The following is a 13,025-nucleotide window of genomic DNA, read 5'->3' on the forward strand; positions in this document are numbered from 1 at the left end:
TTCTAAAATTTAATTTTCGATGCTCATTTTTATTCTTAATTAATTAAATCCTAATCATTAAGCATAAAACACATAATTCATATAAAATTCACATAATTCCTTTCCATTTCTTCTAAATGAGTTACAAAGCTTAACCTAGACCATTATGTCAATATTAATTCCGAGCCTAGAAACACGGGTGTTATAGTCCGACAGACAGTGATAGAGGAGGCTCATAAGTCTCACTTTTCTATACACGCGGGGGCCACCAAGATGTACTGCGATCTGAGTATGAGTTACTGGTGGCCCACTATGAAGCGAGATATCGCTTGATATGTTGAGGTGCCTGACCTACAAGATGGTCAAGGCCGAGCATCAGAGGCCGCATGGTAAGATGCAACCTCTAGAGATTCCCATGTGGAAATGGGAGTAGATCAGGATGGACTTCATTACGAAGTTGCCGAGGATGGCGAAGGGGTTTGATGCTATATGGGTCATCGTCGATCGATTGACCAAGAGTGCCCATTTCTTGGCCATACGGGAGAGTTCGTCGGCTAAGAAATTGGCCGACATGTAAGTCAGCGATATTGTCTCTTGCCATGGAGTTCCAGTATCCATCATTTCCGATCGGGATGTCAGGTTTACTTCCCATTTCTGGCAGAAGTTCCATGAGGAACTAGGTATGCGGCTGCATTTTAGTATAGTGTTCCATCCATAGACCGATGGACAAAGTGAGTGAACCATTCAAACCCTCGAGGATATGTTGAGGGCGTGTGTCATTGACTTCGGTGGGAATTGGGATTCCCACCTACCGCTTATATAGTTCGCCTACAACAACAACTATCATTCCAATATTGGCGCCCTGCCTTTTGAGCTATTCTATGGGCGGAGGTGTAGAACCCCACTCTACTGGGGTGAGGTTGGGCACAGGGTGATGGGTTGGATAGAGGTAGTTCTGCAAACTACCAAGAAGATACAGCAAATTAGACAACGATTGCAGACTGCTCAAAGTCGGCATAAAAGTTATGTTGACAGACATCGATCTAGGTTGGAATTTCAGGTAGGTGACATGGTACTTCTAAAGGTCGTGCCCTGGAAGGGTGTGATCCGCTTCAGGAAGAGGGGAAAATTGGGACCTCGATATATTGGGCCATTCGGGATCATTGCCAGGGTTGGAAAAGTTGCTTATAGGCTTGAGCTTCCGGAGGAGCTTAGCTGGATTCACAGCACGTTCCATGTTTCGCAGTTGCGGAAGTGCATTATGGACCAGGAGGCAGTAGTATCGCTGGATGATATTAGGTTGATGAGCGCCTAAATTTCGTAGATAGGCCTGTGGCCATCTTGGAGAAGAAGATGAAGATTGTGCAGAACAAGGAAATAGCTTTGGTGAAGGTGCAGTGGGAACATCGGAGGGGATCCAAGTGGACATAGGAGCCGGAGGCAGAGATGCGTGAGCACTACCCGACATTGTTTATTCCAGAGGACTCCGAGGGAGAAGTCTAGTTCAAGTAGGGGAGATTTGTAATTCCCAGATTCTCAGGTATTGACTTAAATAAGAATTTCTTTTTTTATAAGTCCTACTCAACAAGTTGGTTGCCCTACACGTCGAGTAGTAGCTGTTGGAATAGTGTCTAAGGCTATAACTATATTCGGTGGTGCATGGTCCTTTTGGGTTGCCTTCACCATAGCAACTTGAAGGATGATTTATTAAGAGAGAGTAAATATTATAAGGAATAATATTTAGCTATTTGATTAATATAAGTCATAAATTAATTGGTATTAATTTGGTGACTTAAAGAGATTAATTAAATAAGAGGGTATAAACTGTCAATTGTTTGATAGTTAGACTTTAGACTGTAAATCCATTAGGATGGACCTTGGACGGATTCTAAGAGCTTTAGGATAGCTCAAAATCGTCCATAGGGATATCTATGGAATGGATTTGGATAGCCTTAAGAGAAGATTATCCAATTAGGGTTTAGGGTGAAACCCTTAAGGAGTCTAAAGGTATAAATAGGCCCTTGGGATGTGGAATTCGTGTACAACCTTCACACAACCTTAAGCAAGGATACTCTGGCCGAATCCATCCCCTCTCCTCTCTCCTAAATCATCTTGCTTGCTATTGGTGTTTGTAAGCCATTAGAGGAGTGACAATTGTGACTCTAGAAGCTCCAAGACAAACAAGATCAACAAGGGATTCAAAGGTATGATTCTAGATCTGTTTCAATATTGTTGTTTAACCTAATTAGCCATTAGAAGTCTTGGATTCAAAAGCATGTTTATTAGAAAGCCTAGATCCAAGCAATAGGGTTTTGCATGCGCACATAGGAAAGTTGTTATGGCTAAAAACCCAACAGTGGTATCAGAGCCTAGATTGGTTTTCTTTAAATTGTTGCTTGAATAACTGAAACAAACCTGCAAAATTCGATTTTTTGGGTTTTGAGTCACTGACTCGTCGAGTTCCAAGGTGGACTCGTCGAGTAGGCCTGACTCGGCGAGTCCCTTTGTGCACTCGGCGAGTCCAAGCGTCAGGAATGGCCAGATTTGGGATTTTTTTCATAATTATCTTATGGAAACTTACCTTAATCATATTAGATCAATGTAAATCCGATTTTTTGATAAATATGACTATTATCTTGATCTAATTAAAGATATTTATCATCTAATAAAATATTTAATTTCCTTATATGATAATAATTAATTATTTTGGTAATTATCTTCAAAGAAATCAAGATAAATCAAATAAAGATAATTAGAATATTAATTGTTAATTGGAATTATTTGTTATTTGATCCTTCATGTTTTTAAATGTTTAAAACCTACCCTATAGTTTTTGAAATTTATATTTGTGATTAAAGTTTTAATTTAGACAACTTAAATTTCAAACCCTAGATTTTGAAAAGTTTAAAATGCAACCCTATACTTATATAATATTACTAGGATAATATATATATGTATAACTAAATGCTAGTCTTACCGCTAGTAGGCCTCATTAACGAAGCCGATCTATAAGGTGGGTATAAGGTTGCAGCCTATAAAATGGCGCTTAATGGGTGTACACTCACACCCACCGCTTGCTTGATTGGTGGAGGGTCGTTAGCCGAATGGGTAGGATAGGGCAACCTCATCCTCTCATTAAAAGTATAATAAGAAATACGAAGTAACTAAACTTTCTTTTAAAATTTCCCAATCTTAGTTACTTTAGGAAAAGTGAATTGATGCAATCCCATGAAATTACACTTTGCACCTTGCTAAGATGTTAGTGGAGCGTGTGTGGTTTACCGGCACACTAATTGGTTCTAAGCGAAGGTGGCAAAGGGTGATTCATTGTTTATCATAGTTCGATGGAGCGTGTGTGGTTTACCGGCACATCGAATAGGTGATCGTTACAATGAAGGCACCAGGTGAATTTGCATGGTAATTCACACCCGCTTTGTGATCCTCGGCATCCCAGTCACAAACGAGAGGGGCATATCGAGATTTAAACATGCCATTGAATAGTTCAATGAATCTCATCCGAACATAGGAATTCTCAAAAAAAAACACTTAGGACTAAAAGTTTAAGTTTTGTGATGGAGAATTAGTGAATCGTCATTCACTTACCTTCAATTTATTTGCATGTTAGATTACGGCATCCCTTTTCTAGTATGTAAATGTTATTGTTGGATCCTAGCCCTAATTTTCTTATTGGGTGATAATTAGGGATTCTTGTTCTAATCTATCTTTGTCCTTGCTATAGATGTCAAACGCAAACAACGCTGCTGCTAGTTCTTTCACGTTGATGAGCCTTTGCCAAAAGGTCACCTTCGATGGAACGAACTTTGGCGAATGGATAAGATACATTCGCACCATTGCTCGCTATGAGGATAAAGAGTATGTCCTCGACGAGAAGCTTGAGAAAATCAACCCCGAAGTTGCTACTCCCGCCGAAATCACCGCCTTTGAAACTCATGAGCGAGATGCAACGAAAGTACATTGCATCATGATCGCTACCATGAACTCCGAATTCCAAAATTCCTACGAGGACATGTATCCATACGAGATGCATCAAGACTTGTTGGATAGGTACCACCAAAACGCGAGACAAGAGCGTTACGAGATCTTCACTAACATGATTTCCGCCAAGATGGGTCATGGAGAATCTCTTACCGTGCACTTGCAAAAGATGCAAAGGTATGTCGACCGCCTTCGCAAGTTAAATGTTGACTTCGGCGAAGACTTGGCGATCGACATGGTGCTTCACTCTTTGCCTCCGATGTACAATCAATTTAGGATGACCTACCACATGAACAAAGAGGAGGTCACTCTAAGTAAACTCCAAGGTCTCTTGAGGGTTGCTGAGAGCAATTTCAAGGACAAGTCTGTTGCACCAACTCCCAATCCATCCGCTGCTCTTGTCTTGGCTATTGGTCAAGGGAAGGGAAAGAAGAGGAAAGCTTCTTCAAATAACTATCGAAAGGTGAAAGCCCGAGATGGTTCCTCTTCTAGTGGGACCAAAGTTGATCCCTCTAAGCCCTGCTCTAACCCGAAGGAGGCAGAGTGCCACCACTGCCACAAGATAGGACATTGGAAGAGAAGCTGCCCGGATTACCTGCAAGCCATCAAGGAAGGAAAGATCACGCCATCTTTCGCAGGTATATATGCGATAAAATCTAACGATTCTAATCATGCTATTTCTTGGGTTCTTGACACCGGTTGTGGTTATCACATTTGTTCTAATGTGCAGGGACTAAGAAGAAGTAGGGATGTGGAGCAAGGAAGGATCAATCTAATCATGGGGAACAGAAGATCATCGCCTGTGACCAAGATTGGAGTGTATTCTTTAGTGCTTAAGAATAGTTTAGTTTTAGATTTGAACAATTGTTGCTATTCGCCAGAAATGGCTAGAAACATCGTTTCATTTCATGGTTTATATAGACAAGGATTTAGATTTTCTTTTAATAATGAGAATGGTTCTATTTTGGTTTATCTAAATGGTGTCTTTTACTTTGAAGCTATACCATGTAATGGAATATATGAAACTGTTATGATTGTTGATAACTTAGGAAATGATGTTTTGAATATTGATTCTTCCACTAGTATGGATAAAGCATCCTTGTGGCATTGTCGTCTTGGACATGTCAACAAGAAACGCATAGCCCAACTCCAAAAGGATGGAGTGTTGGAGTCATTCGACCTTAGGGAAGATGACACATGCGAGTCTTGTTTACTTGGAAAGATGACTAAGTCACCCTTCACGAGTACTTGTGAAAGGGGTGAGGGACTATTAGACCTAATACATACCGATGTATGTGGACCTTTTAGATCAACCACGAAGGATGGGAACCGCTTCTATGTGACTTTTACCGACGATTATAGTAGATATGGGTATATCTATTTAATCAAGCAAAAGTCAGAAACCTTTGAAAAGTTCTAAGAGTTCAAGAATGAAGTGGAGAATCAATTGGGCAGGAAAATCAAGATGCTTCGATCCGATCGAGGAGGAGAGTACCTAAGTCTTGAATTCCACGATTATCTCAAGGAGTGTGGAATAGTTTCGCAATTGACGCCTCCTAGGACACCACAGTTGAATGGTGTGGCAGAAAGGCGTAATCGAACCTTATTGGATATGGTTCGCTCTATGATGAGTCGTGCTTCACTACCTATCTTCTTTTGGGGGTATGCCTTAGAGACTGCCGCCCATATCCTTAACCGAGTCCCTACTAAGAAGGTTGCCAAAACACCTCACGAGATGTGGATGGGGAAAGCTCCCTCGTTGGCACATATCAAGGTTTGGGGTTGCGAGGCTTTCGTAAGACGAGATACTCACGACAAGCTTGAACCTCGAAGTGAGCGATGTATTTTCATCGGCTACCCGCAAACTTCCTTTGGATATCTCTTCTATAGACCGAAAGATAATGTTATCTTTGTTGCGAGGAGAGGAGTTTTCCGAGAGCGAGAACTCATAAGCCAAGGAGACAGTGGGAGGCAAATCGAACTTGAAGAGATTCAAGAGTCGATAGATGAAGGAACCTCTACCGCTGGCATTCAACCCGAGGAGGAAACTCCAGTTGAACCGATTGACGAATCCTTACCTCTTAGACGTTCCGATAGAGTTAGAGTTCATCCCCAGTTTTATGGTTTTCATATTACTACCGAAGGGGACACGTATATTAGTGATGGTACACTAGTAAATCTTGATGAACCTAATAGCTATAAGGAAGCCATGGCAGGCCCGGAGTCTGCGAAATGGAAAGAGGCGATGGATAGCGAGATCCAATCCATGTACGATAACCAAGTTTGGAATTTGGTTGATTACGTGCCCGAACGTAAGACCGTAGGGTGCAAGTGGATCTTCAAGAAGAAGACCGACGTGGATGGGAACGTACACACATATAAAGCGCGATTGGTTGCGAAGGGCTTTACTCAAAATCCCGGAGTTGACTATGATGAGACCTTCTCACCAGTTGCGAAGATTAAATCTATTAGAGTGATGCTAGCAATTGCCGCATTTCATGATTATGAGATTTGGCAAATGGATGTCAAGACCGCTTTCCTTAACGGAAAGTTGGTTGAGGATGTTTACATGGCTCAGCCAGAGGGGTTTGTGGATCCGAAGCATCCGAATAGAGTGTGTAAGCTTGAGAAGTCCATTTATGGACTTAAGCAAGCGTCTCGCAGATGGAATCTTTGCTTCGATGAGAAAGTCAAAGAGTTTGGATTTGTACGAAGCGAAGACGAATCTTGTGTATATGTCAAAGCCAGTGGGAGTATAGTAAGCTTCCTCGTTCTATATGTCGATGACATATTACTCATAGGAAACGACATCCCGACTCTGCAGGAGGTTAAGTCCTGGCTCGGGAAGTGCTTCGCTATGAAGGACCTCGGAGAGGCTTCTTACATTTTGGGAATATGGATAGTAAGAGAAAGAAGTAAAAGACTAATTGGACTTAGTCAGAATACTTACTTGGAGAAGGTACTAAAGCGTTTTAGTATGGAAAACTCAAAGAAGGGAGAACTACCGATACAAGGAAATGCCAAGTTGAGTAAGAATCAAAGTCCGAGTACCGAAGCTGAGATAGCAGAAATGAGCCGAGTACCATATGCTTCCGCAGTTGGCTCAATCATGTACGCTATGACTTGTACTCGCCCTGATGTAGCCTTCGCTTTGAGCATGGTTAGCAGATATCAAGGGAACCCTGGCAAAGCACATTGGATTGCGGTGAAGAACATCCTTAAGTACCTTCGTAGGACGAAAGAATGGTTCTTAGTCCTTGGAGGGAGTGATGACTTGAAGGTGCGAGGGTATAGTGACGCCAGCTTTCAGACCGACAGGGACAACTACCGTTCGCAGTCGGGCTGGGTCTTTACCCTAAATGGAGGAGCAGTGACATGGAAAAGTTCCAAGCAAGAAACCGTAGCTGATTCAACGTGCGAATCAGAATACATCGCAGCGAGCGAAGCGTCGAAGGAGACAATATGGCTGAAGAACTTCATCGGTGATCTTGGAGTTGTGCTGGCCATAAAGGAGCCCATGGAGATTTTCTGTGATAACGAAGGTGCGGTTGCCTTGACCAAGGAACCGAGGGATCATGGTAGATCTCGACATATCGACAGAAAATATCACTTCATTAGACATCGTGTAGAAGAAGGACAACTCGTAGTGAAGAGGATATCATCAGAAGATAACCCAGCAGATCCGCTTACGAAGGGACTGAGTAGGTTTAAGCACTTGCAGCATGCTAGGAGTATTGGGCTGAAGGATGATATTGGCATAGATTAGATAGTATTAGAAACGTATAATAGATAAATGTAATTGACATTTGATGATTAAATAAAGAAGTTTTATTTATGAGTAAAGTTACTATCACATGTTAGTTGTTTAACTATTGTTTCACTTTGCATGTTTTGACTTCCAGAATAATTGATTTTATTAGGAATAATGGAATTATTCAAATGGTCCACAATCGTTCATATGTTGGGAGTAGATATGAATGAAGATTGTCATGAATTGGTGTGTAGAATGTCTAAATGGTGTTAAACATAGCAAGGGTTGCTGCAACGTTCATGAGTGCTTATGAACTGGTTTTGAGCATTGGAATAAACCCGCGCTTGCTGGAATCACCTTATGGAATACGATATAAAAGGTGATCGCGAGACGATAATATCATATGGTCTTAAAACCTAGATATATGGTTTATTATTTGTTAATTGATTGTGCATTGATAATGCGAAAACGCATCAGTAACTTGATGTTATAAAACGCATTGTTGTGTATAGTTGGTTAATGAATAAGTAAATGCATATAAGTCGAAGTTTATCTGTAAATTTTATCCTAAAAGGGTAGAAGAGATATCTTGGCCACTCGATGATTTGATTTGACTTATGTGCCGGGCCCGGTCAGAACTGAATTGATGTGTTCGATTAAGTTCTATGTCAAATAAATCGAAGATCGAGAAATCTAAATGCTAGACTAACCATTCCATAGGATTTGTCAGCATGATATCTAACAGAGGACTGTACGATCCCTTATCTAAAGGACAAGATTGATTAGATCAGAGTTGACAGCGTCTTTGAGAGCTACGATTGCAAACCGTATTGTACTTGTATAGTTACTAGACTTATCCAAGTGGGAGACTGTTGGAATAGTGTCTAAGGCTATAACTATATTCGGTGGTGCATGGTCCTTTTGGGTTGCCTTCACCATAGCAACTTGAAGGATGATTTATTAAGAGAGAGTAAATATTATAAGGAATAATATTTAGCTATTTGATTAATATAAGTCATAAATTAATTGGTATTAATTTGGTGACTTAAAGAGATTAATTAAATAAGAGGGTATAAACTGTCAATTGTTTGATAGTTAGACTTTAGACTGTAAATCCATTAGGATGGACCTTGGACGGATTCTAAGAGCTTTAGGATAGCTCAAAATTGTCCATAGGGATATCTATGGAATGGATTTGGATAGCCTTAAGAGAAGATTATCCAATTAGGGTTTAGGGTGAAACCCTTAAGGAGTCTAAAGGTATAAATAGGCCCTTGGGATGTGGAATTCGTGTACAACCTTCACACAACCTTAAGCAAGGATACTCTGGCCGAATCCATCCCCTCTCCTCTCTCCTAAATCATCTTGCTTGCTATTGGTGTTTGTAAGCCATTAGAGGAGTGACAATTGTGACTCTAGAAGCTCCAAGACAAACAAGATCAACAAGGGATTCAAAGGTATGATTCTAGATCTGTTTCAATATTGTTGTTTAACCTAATTAGCCATTAGAAGTCTTGGATTCAAAAGCATGTTTATTAGAAAGCCTAGATCCAAGCAATAGGGTTTTGCATGCGCACATAGGAAAGTTCTTATGGCTAAAACCCAACAGTAGCAATGTGGGATCGCGTGTTTAGTGACCCACTCGCCGAGTCCATAAAGGGACTCGTCGAGTATGAGCTGGCAGATAAAACCATAAATCTCGGGGTTCTGCACTCTATTTAAGGAAGCATAAGCCTCATTTGGCCTCTTTGCAGTCCTTGAGAGCTCATAGAAACCCTAATTCGTGTGGTGCTTCATTCTTGTGTGCTGTAAGATTGGAAAGAACGTTTTTAGAGAGGAAAAACTTGGAGAGCAACAGGATGGGAGCAAGGAAGGAGTGGGAATCCAAAATCTACCTCAGCTAGCATCCATTGAAGGTATCAAGTCATCATCTTTACCTCTTTTCCTTCAAGACCTCATATGGTGGAGATCTAGGGTTTTTATGGTTTGAATGAGGTGATATTGTAAGATATAAGCTAGATCTGCAGTTGTAACTTCAGATCTGGACCCTTCTTAAGTCCTAGAGTCATAAAGTTTATGATTTGGACGTGAATTAAACCTTCCTTGGGTAGGAAACTGCATTATGGGTTAGGATTGGGAATTTAGAGCCCTTATATATATGCACGCATGTAAAGTTTGCAACTTTTCGTGAAAATCATCCCTAAGAAGCTTGGATTTGTACTTTGGAGCTGCTGCATGAATCAAATGAGTCTATATGAAAAAGTACAGAAGGGACTCGGTGAGTCACATGGTCGACTCGGTGAGTCATATGAAAATAGGCTTGAACTCGACGAGTTGGAAGAATAACTCGGCTAGTCCGTTGAATATTGCCATAGACTCGACGAGTTGTATGAACAACCCGGCCAGTCGGATGAGGCTTCCCCGACTTATGTATGTGTGTGTAACCATCAACTTGCAAGAAGGAAACCCGACGAGTAGCCTTGGAGTTCGATCGTAAACCGAAGGAACTCGACGAGTCACTCTGTTGACTCGGCGAGTGGAGAAGTATGTCAAGGAACTCAGCGAGTAAGGTCAACATGGACTGTTGACCTTGACTGAGGAATTTGAATTTGGTTTATGGAGTACCTTGTAAGGTTGAGGACTTATGGGTATATTTGTATTATGGTAATAGGTGGTGCGGTCTTTGGCAAGTGATCCGAGAGTTGGAGTCTATCTACTGATTCGATGTCTACGAGGTGAGTTATCCTCACTATATCGATACGGTGTACGGCATCGAGGTTGGACCTTTAGTTGTTATTGTTATGGTATGCTACAGGTAGTTATGATCTGTTAGATCGGAAATAGGATAGACAGTATGTTATGCTCTTATGATTATTAGGGATTGGTATGTTAGTGGCCTCCTTGGTCGGTGCTCTAGTTACGAGAGAATTCTATGACTGATGATCAGTGAGATAGACATGTTTGATGTTTGTATATGCCAGTATATGATAGTTATGCGCACATGGTTATTTGCTTGTTGGTTGGGTTGAGGCGGTCCTGGTTTGTGCTGAAGGCTAACATACTGTATGAGCAGTCCGAGGAGACTGTAGGCCTATGTGGCAGACCAGTCATGCCGAAGGCTCAGGATAGGATTAGATAGACTATATGCCCTGCAGCGCGGTCCAGTCAGGCTGATGGCCCGATATGCATGTTATTGATTGTTTGTTACTAACATGGTATTGTCAGTGTGGTATTGGTATTTTGAGGGTAGCTCACTAAGCCCTCGGGCTAGCAGTTTTCAGTTTATTGTTTCAGGTACTTCAGGAGATCAAGGCAAGGTGAAGTCATGACCGTACCGCTCCTCATTCTTTTAATCTAGTTATTGGGACACTCTGATGAATAATGATTTGAAAACATTTTGTAAACAAATACTCTTTGGTTATTTATTTATGATTGGAAAAGTTTAAATTGGGTGTAAATTTTTGGATGTTAGACTAGGTTTGAAGACTTATATGATATTATCATCTCATGATCACACGAGATAAATTTCATGAAGTGATACAAGTGAGCCTGGTTTTAATCCAATACTCAGTACTTATGAGCACTCATGAATGTCATAGAATATGTAACCATTTTAGAAAATCTACAAGCCAAATTGATGATAGTCTTGATTCAATACCTACTTCCAAAGTATGACCGACTGTGGATTGTTTGAATAATATTATTATTATGGAAGTCAAAACATGAAAAATTGAAACAATAGTAAGTAATTGAGACAAGATAGTAACTTTACTCATAAATAAACAACAACTTTTATTTAATCATCAAATGGCAATTACATTTTATCTATTGCAAGTTTCATAAATAACTATCTAATTTTTAAAACTAATATTGTCCTTCAGTCCGATGCTCCTCGCATGATGCAAATGGTTGACCCTATTCAGTCCCTTCATGAGGGGATCTATCGGGTTCTCTACTAACGATACCCTCTTTGCTACGAGGAGTCTTTCCTCTATCTTGTGTCTTATGAAGGGATATTTTTTGTCAATGTGCTTGGATATTCCATGATCTCTTGCTTCCTTGGCTAAGGCAACCACATTATTATTGTCACAGAATATCTCCATAAGCTCCTTTATATCTGGTAAAAATTCAAGGTCTCCAATGTAGTTTGTTAGCCATATCGCCTCCATCGTCGCTTCGCTCGCTGCCATATACTCTGATTCGCACGTTAAATCAGCAATGGTCTCCTGCTTGGAACTTTTCCAAGCTAATACTCCTCCACTCAAGGTAAATACCCAACCCGAATGAGAACATAAATTAACTCTGTCAGTTTGAAAAATGGCTTCACTGTACCTTATCACTCTCAAGTCATCACTCCCACCGAGGACAAGAACCAAGTCCATAGTCCTTCGCAGGTACTTGAGAATATTCTTTACCGCAGTCCAGTGAGCCTTACCAGGGTTTCCCTGACATCTGCTGAACATGCTTAACGCAAAGGCCACATCAGGGAGAGTACAAGTCATAGCATACATGATGGAGCCAACTGCGGAAGCATATGGTAATCGACTCATCACAACTATTTCAGCCTCTGTACGCAGACACTGAGTCTTACTCAGTCTGGCATTGTGCTAGATCGGTAAATCACCTTTCTTGGAATTCTCCATGTTGAACCTCTTCAACACCTTATCCAAGTAGGTACTTTGACTAAGTCCAATTAGTCTCTTACTCCTGTCTCTCAATACCCTTTTCCCTGGGATATAGGCAGCTTTTCCAAGGTCCTTTATAACGAAGCACTTCCTAAGCCAAGATTTCACCTCCTGCAAGGTTGGGATGTCATTTCCTATGAATAGTATTTCATCCACATACAGTACCAAAAAGCTAACTGTACTCCCACTACTCTAACATATACACATGACTCATCCTCACTTCTCGAAAAGCCAAACTCTTTGACTTTTTCATTGAAACAGATAATCCATCTACAAGATGCTTGTTTCAATCCATAAAGGGATTTCTCATGCTTACACACTCTATTAGGGTATTTAGCATCAACAAAACCCTCTGGCTGAATCATGTAAACATCCTTAGCCAACATCCCATTAAGGAAAGCGGTTTTGACATCCATTTGCCATATTTCATAGTCATGAAATGCAGCAATGGCTAGCATAACCCTAATAGACTTAATCTTCGCTACTGGTGAGAATGTCTCATCATAGTCAACCCCCGGAGTTTGAGTAAGTCCCTTCGCAACTAGTCACGCCTTATAAGTGTGTACCTTCCCATCTATGGAGGTCTTCTTTTTGAAGATCCATTTGCACCCAAC

This window comes from Lactuca saligna, chromosome 1 (assembly GCF_052625555.1).
Source record: "Lactuca saligna cultivar CGN05327 chromosome 1, ASM5262555v1, whole genome shotgun sequence".
NCBI classification, from domain to species: domain Eukaryota; kingdom Viridiplantae; phylum Streptophyta; class Magnoliopsida; order Asterales; family Asteraceae; genus Lactuca; species Lactuca saligna.